Below are 16,697 nucleotides of genomic sequence, written 5' to 3'. Positions count from 1 at the left end.
GCTATCTCCTATCTAAACACTCACACAACATCCTGCTTTTTTATTTCTTTGAGGAATAAAGCATGTAAATTTCCTTTACTTCATTTTCCCCCTTTCCATCAGTTTTAAACACTTCCATTTCCTTATCATGCACAGAAAATAACAACTCTCTTCCCTTACCCATTTAACTTTAAGCACTGAATAAAAAATATTTTAAAAAAACCAATGTACTCACATTTGCTTAATCTTACTCCTATGTTTATTTTTTGTGTGATTTAAAACAAGCTGGAACATAAGAGAAATGTGAGAGGCATCTCTAGGTGTTTCTCAGTCAAGGGCTACTTTGCTGCAAGGAACAGAAACCCATGGCTCAAATAGAAAGGGAGTTTATTGAAAGAATGCAATAGGCACTACTCCATCTAGCAAAGTTCGGGAACATTTTCCTGCCCAGATTTCTGGAGAAAGCACTGGAATAGGCAAGATGCAAATAGAACTCAACTTCTGTGGGGCCACCTGGTCACTGCCTTTGTGCCCCTGGGTACCTGAATCATTATTTTCCTTGTCTCAGCAGTCTTTAATGCTAACTCATGGCCTGTCTGCTCCCTTACTTTCTTCTGAACTTGTCTTCCATTTCCCTCCGGCTAATTGTCTTCCAACTGACTGTTCTCTAAAGTCTGTCAAGACACAATCTCACTGTCTAGCTCAGCACCCGGATGGATGTTCATCCCTAGGGCTACTTATCTACCAGGGGTGGATATTTACCCTTAGTTCTAGGTTCTAAGTGTGTGACCACTTTCCTAAGAAGTGGACATGGTAGGACAGGCAGTGATTTGGAAATTTTAGTACTGAAGGATTGAGAAGATAAAAGCCCAACACCAAGAAGTGACTAATGTTAGGGACAGAAAGCTTTTCTCTGTTTTATTCATTACGTGTTATATACAGGTATCAAACTGTCATACTCTGCCCCATAAATATGCAAAATTGAAACTCTTTGAAACTGTAATTTTCTTTATTATTTCGGTGACAAGTACGGAAATAGTTTCAGGTAATGGTTGTTTGGGAATTCACATTATTGTATTTTTATTACTGAATTAATGAAAGCCCATTGATGGGCTTTTAGTTAATACTGTACAAGAAGTATCCCAAGAACCCTTTAGGGGATAAAGTACAGCCTGAAGGGGGTAGAGGTTTGAAATCATAGAGAAAGCAAAGTTATTACTAGCTCAGATACGTTCTATAAATAGAACTGCTATTATTTAAAATGTGACCATATTCTTTTACGTTGTGGCTCTTCACTGGTAGACTTTTTGCCTCCATGTGACAGAAGATATTTTCCTCCTCCTTCTCACTCCCCTTCACTGGAGAGAAATTATACCATCCTTCCAAATTATTGTCATTTAAAAGAATAGCACACACCGTACACTAATATTTGGCATCCTATTTATATCATATATCAAGGTGTTTCTGTTCCCCCCCCCATAGAGTGTAAATTTCTTGAGGGTTTGTATTTTTTCCATCTTTGTATCTTTCCTATTCTGGCATTTAGTACAGTGTGGGACACATAAAGTCAGTAAATGATAATTCCTTTTTTCTGCTCAGGGACTACCACTTAATGGTTTTCAAACTGGGTAAAGAAGACCATGGTGTACTAAGAGGATGTTAAAGTTATGTAAACATGAGAAAATAACAAGAGATGAACTATATTCAAGGGTACTGAAGAGACCTGAGAATGGTCATAGAACCTCTCAAGTGCGAATCTTTAAGCACCCTTGGAGACTGCGAAAAGTGGTAAAGAACTTGGTTAGGGACAGACTGTGCTAGGTTGGTTATGAGAAAAACATAAAGAAAACAAGGAACTGTAGACAGTCAGATTAGGTCAGTCCTGAACAATCCTGTGGAGTAGAGATGAGACTTAATTTGTGTGATTACAGTAAAAACAATCAAACAAAACTAGCACTTAGGAGGATGAAGTCAAAGGAAGCTGATTTCAGTATTAAATAGGGATGAACTTTCAAGTGTTAGAAGCACCCTGAATAAGACTGACTTTCAAGATAATGTCTATTAACAGAAAATATTTGAGCTGAGAGTAATTAACCGAGACCAGGGACAAAGATTATTTTACTGGGTGGAAAGTTGTAATAAACTCCAAAGACCTTTCCAAATGTAATGTTTTCAGGTGCTGTGTTTGTTGAGTAGGACTGAAGCCACATGCACCTTTAAAATATAATCCACGTGGTAGATGCCTGTGTTCCTCAGGGGAAATTCACTAATCAGTTTGAATAGTTACTTCTTTGATGCATTTATAGATTTTTTTTCCCTCACAAGTTAAGAACAGACACAAAAATAACATTTTAAATCATCTTGTACCCAGAGAAAAATATTTCTGAGGAAGAAGAAATGACAGGCTTGTTAAGGGTGAGGAAGGCTCCTGAGAAGATTAGCAAGTATGAATCATGCGTCTAGATCAGAAGGGTCAGTTCAATAAGGCGAGCTTTAAAAAGGTCCATTGGTCCAATCCCCAAGAGACAGGTTATGAAATGACTGATGCCAATCAAATCTCAAGTTGAAGGCTCTGTGTGTGTGAGTGTGAGTGTGCCTGTGTATTTCAACGGTTGAAATGTCAAATCAAAACCAACGTCAGTCATCATGGTGTCAGTGTGGTGCTGATGGAGTTGACATGTAGTTGGAGACTCGAGAACTGAAAGGTCTCTTTAAATGTTGAGAATTCATCTCATAGAGTATTGGCAAGCAGCTGAGGATTTAAGGCACAGTACATAATTCCAGGCACGTTTAGGACTCGAAAAGTTTCTACATTAATGATGGAAGGATGGCCATCTACTGTAATATTGAATACCTTTCCACAGACAAGCTCTAATTGGAGGCTTCTTATTTCTAATTCATTTAAACCCAGTATTATTGTCTCATTTTTTTATCCCCCCCCCCATGACTATTGGCTATAGTCAGCTCTGTTTTTTTTTTCTTTTTCAAAGTTCCCTAAAGACATGATTATCATGTCTTTACATATGGTTTCCGTCGTTTTTGAAATGTTCTCATACCTCCCTTCTAGTCATTCGTTACAACTTAAGACTTCAAAAACTTGAAAAGGTACCATACTTTTAACATGTTGAAGTCTCCCAGGATATCATATCACAGTATATCATTAATTTCCAGCTAGCTAGCCTTGTTCTCCCCAGAACCCCATCAACTAGTCTAGTTCACAATTCCCTCTGTTCACTGATCTACTACTGAGACACAATCTGCCATCTTCAAGAGGGATGAAAATCAGCATAACAATTAATTTTCTTCTTAAGTATATGTGTTGTGACATCAACGAAATAAAGTGACTTTTGAGCCTAGTATATATCTTATGATTCTCCTGTATTTCCCTCCAATACAATACTTTTGCAAAACATCACACTAAATTTAAGCTCAGTCATAATGACATATATTTTAAAGTTAAAAACAATGTGGTGGCTTTAAAAAATGGGGTGCAAAGCAAATAATTAAAACATCACTCAAATTTTTCATGTTACTGACTCTGCTTTCTAGGTTTCATTGGGACTTGGTAGAGTGTGAGCCCCTAGAAGGCTGCAGCTGTGACTTATTTAGCTCTTTGGGAATTGCACCTGTTCTAGTGGCCAGGATCTAAAGCTACTCATGTATTCATTCTTTTCTCAAATATTTTTGAGCCTCAATTGTGGTATAAGCACTCTGTTAGGCTTTTTGGGAACACTGGTAAAGAACATGACAATCTGAGAAAAAAAAAAGAATAAAAAAAAAAAGTCTATGACAATCTGATTGCTGCTCTCCAAGGCGGACTATGTGGCATAATGGTTTAAAGCAATCTGAAGTTGAATGATAGCTATAACTCTTAGAATATGTATAACCTTGAAAAAACTACTTGAGCCTCATTTTTTAAACAAGAAGACAGATGAGTCTTATTGTTGGGGAGACCTTGAGGATTTATTGAATTGATACAAAGTGCTTTGACCATTGCCTGCTGTAATACCTGTTAATTATTTTTATGACCAAGGGGTTTACATCCTAGCAGAAAGATGGCTAATTTAAGAATAAAGACATGAAAGCATGGTATGAGAATATGAGAAAGGAAGTATGGAGTATTATAAAAGAACCCCACATTAGTGTCTGGCCTAGTCAAAGGGTAGGGAAGTGTCTGATACCTGCTCAATTAATACCACTGAATTGATGCAATAACAAGTTCCCATTTCTTGTGGGAAAATTATCTAGGTGTGAGTTATCCAGGTTTTTCTACACCTCCTTCTGATAGCAGCAATGATGGCCCCTTCAGCTTTTTGTAAACTTCATGAGTTTTTTATTTAGCAGATGACCAGCACCATCTCCTGAATAGTTTGTTATTTAATTGTTGCATGCTTCTCTTGATTGATTTTTCATTTGCAATTGATAGACTGCTTGTAACCAAGCATTGGAGGTGCTGTATTACATTCGTCATGTGATGAGGGAAGGGCTGCCAGCAAAGTCTGGATAGAGTGATGTTCTGGATCAGATCAGGACTGAAGCAAAATTATGAAATAGATGACATTTCTCATTAGTGTTCCCTCTTCAGAACTCTGAGACAGCCAAACACTTTGTCCTGTTTATCTAGGGTCTCTTCAGGTCTTGAATTAATCTATTTTATATAGACCAATTGAAAAAAATGGTTGAGATATGGTGAGTATATAGTTCACTATTTAATATGACTTTTAAGAGTAAAAGTTGATGTTATTTCAGGACGATAGATGAAACCTGACAGTGTCTTGAGTGATTCAGGACACTGGGTAGTCACTGAAAATACTAAAAACTTTTATAGTCTTTTGGACACAATTCAGTGTGCACTTAATAAATACTACCTCTATCTTTGTGCAGTTTTGCTTATAAATAAAGAGACTTAATAAAAAGATCATGACTAACTCAAATTAATGCAGCTCTAGTGACAGAATTTTAGACAGTTTAGCCCAGATGAAGACCATATTGAAGGATAGATCACCTTCCCAGTACCTGATGAATTATATAGTTTATAAATGAATCTAAACTCAGCCTATGTATATCTTTAAGGAACAACATGGTATATGTGCATCCATAGGAATACAAAGTCAGAAAAGTTGGCAATTCTCTTTTATTTCAGTTTATACATACCAAGACAACCTTACAATTAGGACTGGGATCAAAGCTAAACTATATCCAATAGTAAATAATTCATAACACACTTCCTTTTCTCATCTCCCTTGCTTAACCCAAACTGAGAGCCATTTTGTGTTCCATTGCTCCTTTGAGAAATAATCACTCACCACCTCAGCCTTTTTCCCAATTTCTGTCTTTCTGACAATGTCTGCTGTTTCAAAATACCTCATTATCTCCACTCTCCCACTGTGCCTGCAGTGTGATGGCATTTGCCTTGCCTGACGAATGAGGAGACAGTTTTTCCTCTCTCAACAGTCCTGCTCCTTGAGATCTGACCAGAGCCTTCTCAAGCCTCTTCCAAATGCATTCCTCGGAAAGGGAAGAGCAGACTTTCTCACCCCCACTGTCACCGAGTGGGAGAATGTTCTGCCAGGTCTCCTGACAGATTTCCTAGTCAAAGAGAAAAGCTCTGTAGCATTTAAAAGACAAAGCTATTTCAGGTTGCTTGGCTGGGAGCTGATAAACAAGGCCTGGGGTGCAGAGATGCAAAGCATTTGCAAGTACACACATACACCGCACTCTGGTCAGTCCAAGACAGAACTGACATCCTTAGCAGTCAAGCCACATTGTTTTCTTTCTGACCTGTTGGCTACATATTCAGTTGATAGCTTCCTGCTACCGATCACACAACAATAAAAATCTTTTAAGAAGACAGCCCAAATTACTCTAATACCTTCTTTAAAGAGAACAAAAATGCAGAAAGTTAGCCTGTAGGGACTTCATTTTTCATAGATATGCAATTTATGTTGTTTAAATATAAGCTTTTGATTTTCGGTTGAAACGATCCTGTCAAAAAGGTACATGAAAGACATTGACGTTCTCCACGTAGGGTTACAGCTGATTCTTTCACACTTTTATCCACGGAACACTTGACTGGCACCTGACTTGACTTTGCTTTATTAGCTGATTCAGGAAAGGCAGTTTTCTGTTTTTTCTTTCTTTACATTTTTTTTTTCTTTGAAGAGGTGAATTTAGGGTGGGGACTAGGGTGAGATGAGTGAGGGACACTTGTCACAAACATTTAAGGAGCACTAACAGAAATCCTAATAAACAAAATAATATATATGTGTATATGTATCTATATATACATATATTATATATATGTGTATGTATGTATGTATATATACATGCATATCATATGTGTGTGTGTGTGTGTGTGTGTGTATGTTTGGTAGTAGGAATTGAACCCAGGGGTGCTTAACCCCTAGCCACATCCCCAGCCCATTTTTATATTTTATTTTATTTAGGACAGGATCTTTGTAAGTCACTTAGAATCTTACTATGTTGCTGAAGCTAGATTTGAACTCAATCCTATTGCCTGAGCATTCCGAGCCTCTAGGATCACAGGTGTGCTCCACTGCACCTGGCTCAAAATCACGTTTTAATGCAATATTTTAGAAAATAAAAATTGATTCCCATATCCATGATAAACAAAAGATCAAAATTTAAAAATAAGGATCAGAATTACTAATTTCCCTTTTATCTCAGGCACTAATATGGCTTCGCATGGCCCTGGATGGATTGCAATGACAACAAGCTGGAGAATGGGGTACCATTTCTGAGGCATGATCATATCTATTTCTTCATTCCTTTTAGAAAGAGATTGGATAAGGACATCATGAATCAAAGTCAGATGAATCATGAGTTTCACTGAGCTACTCTCCTTTGGCCATAGGTACTAAAATTGCATAAAATGGTTCCAAAGACAGTGTTGAATGTTTTAAAGGGAGAGATGGGACAATAGCAAACCACTTAGAGGAATTATATATATGATATATAATTCTACTTAGCATATATATATATATATATATATATATATATATATATATATAATCTGTTTCCTGGAGGAGAAGAAGTGGCGATGTGCATATATATATATATATATATATATATATATATATATATAATGGATCTGTTTCCTGGAGGAAAGAAGTGGGGATGTGCATTAGGGAAGGGATAGGCTCCTGTGGAAGGTGTTACGGGAAGATGTAGAAGTAGACTAGTGTTTTTACACAGTATCCTTGATAGTGGCTCTATGGTTTTCTGGAAAGGACACTGGGACAGGAATCACAAACCACGTTAGGCTGTGGACAAGTCTCTTAGCCTCTCTCCAGTTCAGTATTTTTATCTGAAAAATGGGATTCTTAGCGTCTGCTAATCATAAGGAAGTCATGCAATGTTCACATGATAAATAAGTATTGTTTTTACCTATATGCTTTGTATGGATTCGTAGCAGTGAATTTCTTTTTAGATAATCTCCCTCAGCTTTAAAAAATCGTGGTTAAATACGCACTTAAACTTACCATTTATCCATTTTTTAAATGTACATGCCCGTGGCATTAAAAAGTGCATTCACACTGTAGTACAACAATCTCCATCATCCATCTTGAGAGTTTTTATCTTCCCAAAACAAAAGTCTGTACTCATTAATAGTACCTAAACCCATTTTCTTCTCTCCCCAGAGCCGGGTAACCACCATAATACTTTCTGTCTACGAATTTGATGATTTTAATACCTCCTTTTAATGGAATTGTACCATATGTATCCTTTTGTGTTTGATTTATTTCACTTTCCTTTGCATCTTCAAGATTCATACATGTTGTAGCCTGTGTCAGAATTGTGCTTTTTTAGGCCAATAATGATCTACTGAATGTGCATACTATATTTTATTTAACCATTCACTCGTGGATGAACACTTGGTTTGTTTCACCTTTCAACTATTATGAGTAATACTGGTATAAATGTTAAATGTACAAATGTCTTTGTGGATCCTTGCTTTTAATTTTTCTGAGTGTATACCACCAGAATTGAAATTGCTGGGTCATCTAGTAATCCTATGCATACTTTTTTTTTTTTTTTTTTTTAAGGAACTGCCATATTGTTTTCCACAGTGGCTGCACCATTTTTTATTGAATACCCATTATTTCATACACCATGTACTAAGTGTTGTATAGTCATTTTCTCATTTGAATTCTCATAAAACCTTGAGGTAGGTATTATCATCATTTATAAATGAGAAAACTTAGGTCCACGGCCCAAAGTCATATAGTCACCAGCAGAGATTTGTCTGTTGATGAAAGCCCATGCTTCATTAATTAATTTATTTTTTAATCGTACCCATCTAGGTGAGCCTTGAATAAAAGGTAATATCCTGTCAAACTCTGCAAAGACCCCCCTGATAGTAGCGGCTGCTGTCCATGCTCAACAATGGTAGGGATACATTGAAGCTGACTTGATGTTGTTTTTTTTTCTACTTAGCATATTCCATGGTTGACCTGCTTGAGACATTTGTATCCCATGGGCATTGCCACTGCTGGCTTGTAGATTTTGCCTTCACTACTAGCTGTGGTCCTGATGCTCTTGCAAGGATTGTCCTGGCTTCTGATTGACCAGGATCACTGCTGCCTGATGGTCTCTAATTAGCCCCTTCCCAAAGGCAACAGCTGCCACCAAGGTATTACTGTCTGCAGGGTTAAAGGGCTGCTTATTTGGCCAGAGACCTTCATTTTATGATTCTCACTCATCCTTGCTGATTTTCTCCAGAGGTTTGAGCACATTTTATTCAAGCTTGGAATCTGCTGCTGAGCTCCTTCAACACCAATGTGGACAGTGTCCACTGCTACTTGCTTCTCCTGCTCTTCAACCTTAGGGTCAAGTTGGTTCTCAGATGGCCAGGGACTGTCTCATGGCTAAAAACAGGTACTTGTCCTTCATCTGCTACATGAGAACTTCATCTTGGGTCTGGGGACAACACCAGAGGAATAATGACCTGGTTGTGGAACACAGGTGTTTTCTTATGCTTAAGGATTTTGTTAAGAGTGTTTAACTTTCCAGAGAACAATGAAAAGCTGTCTAGGTCAGAGGGCCAGGTCAGCCAGTTATACTCTTTCTCCAGCTTGTAAATGAAAACTTCCTAGTGGTCTCCTCAGGTCAGCCCCTTGCCTCTGCAGGGCACCTGATGATACTCCAAACTGCTTCTCTGTACTGCTACAGCTGTGGCTGCAGCACCCTGGTTCCCACAGAATTGAGATTGGCATGTGCTTTTGGTGTTATGCCTTAAAAATCATTGCCAATTCCAGTTTGGGGAAGAATTTTCCTTGTGTTTTCCCCTGTATGAATTTTATAGTTTTACCTCTTACATTTAGGTCTTTTTTTTTTTTTTTTGATGCTGGGGATTGAACCCAGGGCCTTGTGCACGAGAGGCAAGCACTCTACTATATCCCCATGCCTCTATCTGTTTTAATTAACTTCTATATAGGTGTTAGAGAAGGGCCCAAGTTAATTCTATTGCGTGTGAATATCCAGCTTTCCTGCCACCATTTGTTAAAGAGACTGTCCTTTCCGAGTGAATGGTCTTGGCAACTTTGTCACAAATTATTTGACCACATATGAAAGGATTTAATTCTGAGCTTTTCCTTCTATTCTGTTGGTTTACATAGCTATCTTTATTCCAGTACTACACTGTTTCGATTAATGTTAGCATTATAGTAAGTTTTGAAATCGGGAAGTAAGAGACTTGCAGCTTTGTTTTTGTTTTTATTTAGATTATTTTGGCAATTCAGGGCTTCTTGATACTCCATATCTTCCTTATCTTTTAAAAAATGTTCTCCTCTTATTAAAACTGTTTTTTTTTCAGTCTCCTATTCCTCCTTTTCACTGTAATCAACATTCTTGAGAGTCTTTATCCTCAGTCACTAATGTCACCTCCCAATTTTCTTCTTAACCCTTTGTCACCTGGGTGTCATTGTCACCACTGACTGCAGCACATCTTGTAAAGTTCATCAACCATCTTTCCCTTTTTAAACTTAGGGGACACTTTGCCTGACCCCATCAGCTGCATTTGAGACCAAAATCCTCTTCTTATGTGATAGAATATTCCTTGTTTAGCTCCTTGAAAACTGTGCCCCCTGAGTTCTTTCTGTCTGATTAACCTCTTGGGTTTTCTGACTATATTCCTGAATTCTTTCTCTTCTCATTTTGTAAAGGCTTCTGGGTGATCCATCGAATTCCCCTGACCTCAATGATTTCATTAGCCTAATTACCAAGTTTTGCATTTCATAGTTATAAAAATGTATGAAAAATAAAGTGCAGGTCTAAAATTATACAAAGATATAGGAATAAGGAAAAGAACACAAAAATAACAAAGGAAGCAGATATAAATTGAAACAAAAGAAAGTTTAGGGCTAAGAAAACTCTTAAATTTTTTAATTTAATGTTTAAAATTTGTTAATGATGAAGCTCCTAAGGTTATTGATGGAAATTTTTTCCCAACCATCTACTTCCCTGATATGCATCTTGACCAGGCTGCAGAATGACTCAGCATTGGTCTTAAAAACATATCATGTATACCTATAATATAGAAAAAAATGATAAATTTGTCAATGGTTTCAACATAATGAGTAGGTAGCAAGGATAGGATCTTCCAATTATATATAATTGTGTGGAAAAGTTGTTCAAATGTTCTAGGCCTGGAGCATTTCAGATTGTCCTGATAGAACAAGAGCAATTCTCAGTTCTAGACAATATTTATAAAGAGGGTCATGCGTATTTTCTAAGTGCAAATTCAGATGTGTCTGGATTTTCAGGGAAATTTGACCAGAATGAAGAGCAAGCCCTTCATAGGGCTGGGCAAATGTCTGAGCTGGCGGTGGACCCTAGGCTGTTTCTTTGAGGAGTAAGAAGGATTTCAGATAGAAGGTTATGTGATGAAAGCTGGGATGGGAACGGGGGACATTGAAAGAATTAGGAACAATCACACAGATCGTTTTTTTTTTTTTTTTTGATGCAGACCTTCCTGAAATAAGTGCCAGGGCTTAGCCAAAAGAACTTTAATTAATTATTAAAGTCAAGCAAAATGTTTAGCATTGGAAGGCTGAGCAAACTCAGACAGTCCTCCTTGGTGGCTTGATAATTGGAGGGCTCCAAAGGAGGGTCCATCCTAGCCTGCTCTTTTATATTGTTTTCCTTGCGGGAAAGCTATAAGTGCAGAGTTCTACAGAAGAAAAATGGGTTTTTGTAATTGATATGTGGAGGTTTCCGTTCATATAACAGATGTATCAGGCAAACAATCAGGATGTACACCTTGCACTAGAATTCAAGGAAGGATTTGGGGGATGCACATTGTTACTCATTTCTGTTATCCAGTTTTAGAAGGGCCTATGAACACAGTTCAATGCTGGATTATGTGATGCAAACTACACAGATCACAGACTGGGGCAAGAGAAGAAGTGCGATTATCTTTCTGCCCCGATGACAAGTTCAGCACCTTCTTTTCCCTTTGTTAATGCTGAGCTCACCAGCTGGGCCCCTGGGATGGCTTTGCCCATATTTAGGTTCATTTTACCTGGGCCTGGTTTCCTTGGTCCCCACCCCACTCTTCCCATGATCAAAACTATGTCTTTTCTTTGTTCTTCTGGGTAACAAAAGCTCTTCTGAAAGTTTATTCTGAGCCAAGAAATTCAAGGGATAATACTTTATAAATGATGATATCCATAGAAATTGTCTTTGATCAGGACCATTTAAAATCTGGTCCCACAGCAGTTAATTTTATGATGCAAATGTTAACACTGGTGACATGTGAGCTTGTGGGGGATGTCTCCTGAGGTGGTTGATGGTCTGGTCTTTATCAGGAAGTGTGTATTCAAAGCAAAGAGGAAAGGGTAGTGTAACCTGTCAGCCCAGGATCTTGCAGAGCCTGGACTTGGTTTTCTTTTCTGGGGAACAAAACTAAGGACAGTTTGAGGAGTAGGGGGTTGGGGTTGATTTGAATGTTTGAACTGATTCCCCTTGCTAGTTAAGAAATCACTGTGGCATGGCTGTTTGCTGCGGTAGTTTTCACACTTTATCTAGCATCCCGTGTCTCTGTTGCCTGAGAACTGTATTTATATTTACACTGTGAAGCGTGAATATGCTACTGTCCTTTGGGGAAAGGGATTCATCAAATAATCCTTTTGCTTGAGTATTATTAAGTGGACCATGGCACTTCCTCTGCTTGCTTTTGCTTGGAGCCCTTGGGACATGTGAGGTGGCCTTGTCCACTTCAATGGGTTTCAGTAGGGTGAACCAGATTTAAAGAAACATAAATTCAGTTGAAAGAGAAGGTAACATGGCATAGCTGAATAATGGCCTTTAATAGGCAAACCAAATAGTTAAATGCAAGATGCTCACTGCATGCTAAAACTTAAGGAATGCATATTCAATGCAATGCATTATTAAATACAACATTGAGCATATGGGTACCCACAATTAATGTATATAAATAGCTGATAAAATTGCTCAGTATTAGAAAGCTAGCGGCAAAAATGACCTCATATGTCAAGCAGACAAGTAGGCAGCTACCATTTTCTTTGTACACCTTACAGATGATAAATTAGTTTTATGGTCTGCATGGGGCTCTTATCACACTACAGCACCAAGTGCATGATAAAGAAAAAAAAATGCCTCGGCTCAAAAATCGAACTGGAATTTGGAGTCCCAGCGGAGCTCATTTTTTTAAATGTAAAGAATTTTAGCCCGCTTCCTTTGGGGAAGATTTATTGAGACCAAGAGAAATGTAGATCTTGGTTATGTGTTTTGATTAAAACTTGATTTTTGTTTTTATTGACACTGGGTAGAATGTGAATCCGTCATAACTGGCTGCCTATTGATTGAGAGCAGTTTGGTCCAATGGGCACAGGACAGGAAGAAGAAGGGGAGTCCTGGTTTTTATTTCCAATTCTGCCACTAACAGGCAAAGCTGACCTTGGATAAAACTTTGTAACTCTTTGCTAGCTCTGCTTGCTCTGTTTAATTCCCTTCAAGCATGGTGAACAAAAACACTCTCTGTTTTACTCTAGGTACATAGGATACAGGAGAATAGCTACTTATATAGAATTCAAGGAGGTGCAAGACTATTTCTTAACATTATATGTAGCAAATATTACCTAAGTAAGTGGTGTTATTGTGCAGTGTGTATGTATATGTGTGTGTTTGTGAGTGTGTGTGTGTGTGTGTGTGTGTTGTGTGGGAAGCCATTGATGTCTATTTAAAAACTTCCATGGAATATGAAAAAAAAAATCTTCCATGAAAAGAAACAGACAATCCCAGACTCTGTTGTATGGTTTGTGTGTGGTTTCTTTGTCTTTGTAAGACTGTGCCTGCTTCTCTTCGACAAACATAAAAATCTCATATACTTCTTTTCTACACTTTGAAATTAAAAATAAATTAAATATTATGCCCAAACTCAATTATTTTAATGGGATAGAGGCTGGTTTTACTTTCAAGTGGTATGAGACTTGTCCCCTGAACCCTGCTCCTCTGGAGTACTGCTTTGCTAGCTATGGGTCTCGTTAGCATTATTTTCATATCAGACCACATCAATGATTTATCATTTCATACCCAAGTCAAGCAGTAGTGTGCATCTGTGACAGGATGCATTCCTGTGCCTCTGGGGTGTGCCTGGGACTTCAGAGCTTATTCTATTCCTTGCATTAAGGCTAGCATGATTCAGACAGCTGGAGAGTGAGACAGGGTCAGTTAAGAGGTATAAAGAGAAGTAGTTGGAAGAAGAAAATAAATCTTTTCCTTTATCTCTCATCTTCCTCCATGCTTGTGTCTTCCCTGGTATTTTCCTTTAAAAATTATTTTTGAAAATTCACTTAATTCCTACAGATAATTAGATACAGTGTTTATCTCTTCGTGCTTCCCACATGGTAACCAGAAATGATGTGTTCGCTCATCCCTGAGCAAGTATCCTGATTGTCATTGGGCAGAGTTGCATTCCAGAATGTGCAAAAGGCAAGTGAGAGGCAAAGACTGAGAACTCCTTTCCCTAAGGCGTTATCTCTGTGGTCTCAGCAAAGCTTCACTGTGCAGTTTGACGTCTGATTTCCACTGAGATCTCTAGTGTAAATACAAGTTTTGCCTCACAGGTTTTGATTTGGTCCTTTTTTAGGGTTATGGGAATAGTATATAAGGAAATTGGTAATCTTAAACTCTGAGCAAAGCAGACCTTCCTTTCTGGTTCACATAATATTGCCAGGAATTTGTATATGTCCCCATATTTCATTCATCCATGCATGCATTAGTTCAGCACATATTTATTGAGCAATCACTGTGCCAAGAACCAGTGATGTAGCATCTTTCATGAACCAGCCTGTTACCTACCCAAACCCAGCTATGTCCCCATTGTTAGCACCACTATTTCTCCCAGCTCATGCCTTTTGACAGCTCTGCTAAATGTCATCCAATCTTAAATGTGCTAAGCCTTTCTTGCTCATGAGCCTCTGCACACAATGTTTCTCTTCCAAAATCATCTTTCCCTTCTTCTTCTCAACTCACACCCAATTATTCTCTAAACTAGTCAATTAATAGACACATTCTCCAGGATACTTCACCTAGACCTTTTAGACTAGTTAGATGCTCTTACTACTCTTTCCCTCTGTAGTTATTCAGCTTCATTTCATCTCTGCCACTTCCAAGAAACAAAAGGCCATCTTCACCATTATGTCCCAAGCATCTAAAAAGACCTTGGCACATAGAAGACATTTAACAAAGACTTTTAAATCAATCAGTGAAACCTCAGTCAACTAAGCTGAAGAAGGACCTGAGGCTGGTGTTTTAAAATCCTGGAAGGGTGAGCTTTAATCCTCCTAGATTTTGTAGGTTTGGGATGCCTGGATGTGCTGAGATGACAAAGAGACTCAGAAGACTCAGGGACATGAGTCTCTTTCAATTTACTCACTGTTTAAAGCACTGTTACTATTTGCAGGACTCTTCTTGAAATTTATCTCAATGTATATTTATATCATATATAATTCCATGCCAATACCATTTACTATATAAATAATGTTCAAAACAAGTCTATTAGTCTATGCACACACTATGAAATCCCTAGGAATAGTACAGAAGAAAGGGTTGCCTAGCCACTTTTTTCCTTGAACTCTTAGATCTGCAAAATGCTACATGACACCCTATAGGAGCTCTTGTCTGTATTGTTTACATAACCACTCAAGTAGCTCCACATGGCAGTTGTCATTCTCCTTGGCTGGCTTAGAGGAAAGAAATCAGGATAGATAATGACAGGGATGAATAAAGTCATTTTGTAGATTTGCAAATGTGGTCATTAAAAATAAAGTAAGACCCTTCTCAGGAGGCTGCTAACCTTGACAGCTAGTTGGCACAGCTTAGATCAGAGGATGCTCAGCACTGTCTGAACAGAGAAGAAAACCAGCAGGATTTCCAAACAAATGCTCTGGGTTTTTGTTATTGTGGCTGTTGTTATTTGATTGTTTTTGTTTTTAAGTTTTACTTGAGTTTATTAGCATGAAACTGATTTGCAATGGAAATGAAGTGGTGCCCACAAGTGAGGTCTAACCAAGCAGTTGTTAGCACTGGAGTGTGGGACAATCATCAGATGCATGTGTTGAGATGACCTTTATCTCAGCTTAGCTCATGACTCTGTTCCCTTGCCTCCCAGCCCTAGAGTCTCTTACAAAGGGACAAAATGCTTTGTCCTTGTTTGTCAGTAAAATCACTCCAGAAAGTGACACTGACAAAAGGGTTAGGGATTGGTTTCTTTTCGTAGAGATTCTAAATGAGTACATAGACATACGTGCACAAAGTAGGATTTATGCCTCTGAATATGGCTTGCAAAGAGGGAGTAAACCTCCTGAATTTAGCAATCAAATTTGTTAAGGCTTCTCTAAAGCCTAAACTTCCAATTAACAAGCAAATCATCATCAGACAGCCAGTGAATGGCAAATTCATTCCATTCAACATCTTTTCAAAAGTGGATTTTGTGCACTTATCTCCATGAAAACCCAGCAGGAAGATTTTCCCTGGGAGTGCTCCTACATCTGCCTGTTTTTAATGACGGTAATGGCAAGCAATATTCTACAATTACTTTGGCGATCTCATTTCAAGCATGCAAATCATATTATTGAAGAGCCCAGCAAAAGCCATTTGTTCCTTGGAAGCACCAGATAAGTTTTGTGGGGTGAGCAAATGCTGTTTGGAGAAGGCCAGGCCCTCTGTCTCCTAACCTGCACTGCACAGTGGTAGAATTTGCCTAACAAGTTCAGAAAATACAAGTTTAAATCTAGACATCAAAGGAGAAATAAAACAAAATTTCATTCCTGAAATTAAGGACTCCTTCTTTTGGTTTCCTTCAAGAAAGATTAGTTTTGTGATTCATTTACTAATAACAAATAACTTCCTTTGAAGGAAAATGAAAACATATACTTCTGATGAAGTTCATAAAACCAAAGCCAGGGTCCTGCTCAAGATCAAGAACTTCTTCAAGTACCACAGTGGTCTTTTCTGTTTTTTTCTGCTTATGTCTGGGTCCTAGGAGCTGGGGGTATCTCTTAGCCCTCCCCATAAAAGCCTTTCCTACCTGCCCTGAGACCTAACTTGCTCACTTCCCTAATATGGTTGGTGTTAGCATGCTCAGATCTCCCTTCCACAAGAAAGGATTGCTTAACCTATTTGGTGAGAGAGCTGCTGGAAGATAGTATTCAGCTGTTAACCCCTTTGGAGAT

At 38.2% G+C, this 16,697-nt stretch overlaps 1 pseudogene; it reads right to left on the bottom strand.

Annotated features, from left to right (window-relative positions):
• Positions 1 to 8,379: 8,379 nt before the first annotated feature.
• On the bottom strand, positions 8,380 to 9,215 carry LOC124081933 (mediator of RNA polymerase II transcription subunit 8-like; annotated as a pseudogene).
• Positions 9,216 to 16,697: the final 7,482 nt, after the last annotated feature.

This window comes from Marmota monax, unplaced genomic scaffold, assembly GCF_021218885.2.
Source record: "Marmota monax isolate L192 unplaced genomic scaffold, Marmota_monax_Labrador192_F-V1.1 WCK01_AAM20220418_F8-fsc00031, whole genome shotgun sequence".
NCBI lineage: Eukaryota > Metazoa > Chordata > Mammalia > Rodentia > Sciuridae > Marmota > Marmota monax.
The sequence above is the reverse complement of the archived record's forward strand: the minus strand, read 5'-3'. Positions and strand labels throughout refer to the sequence as shown.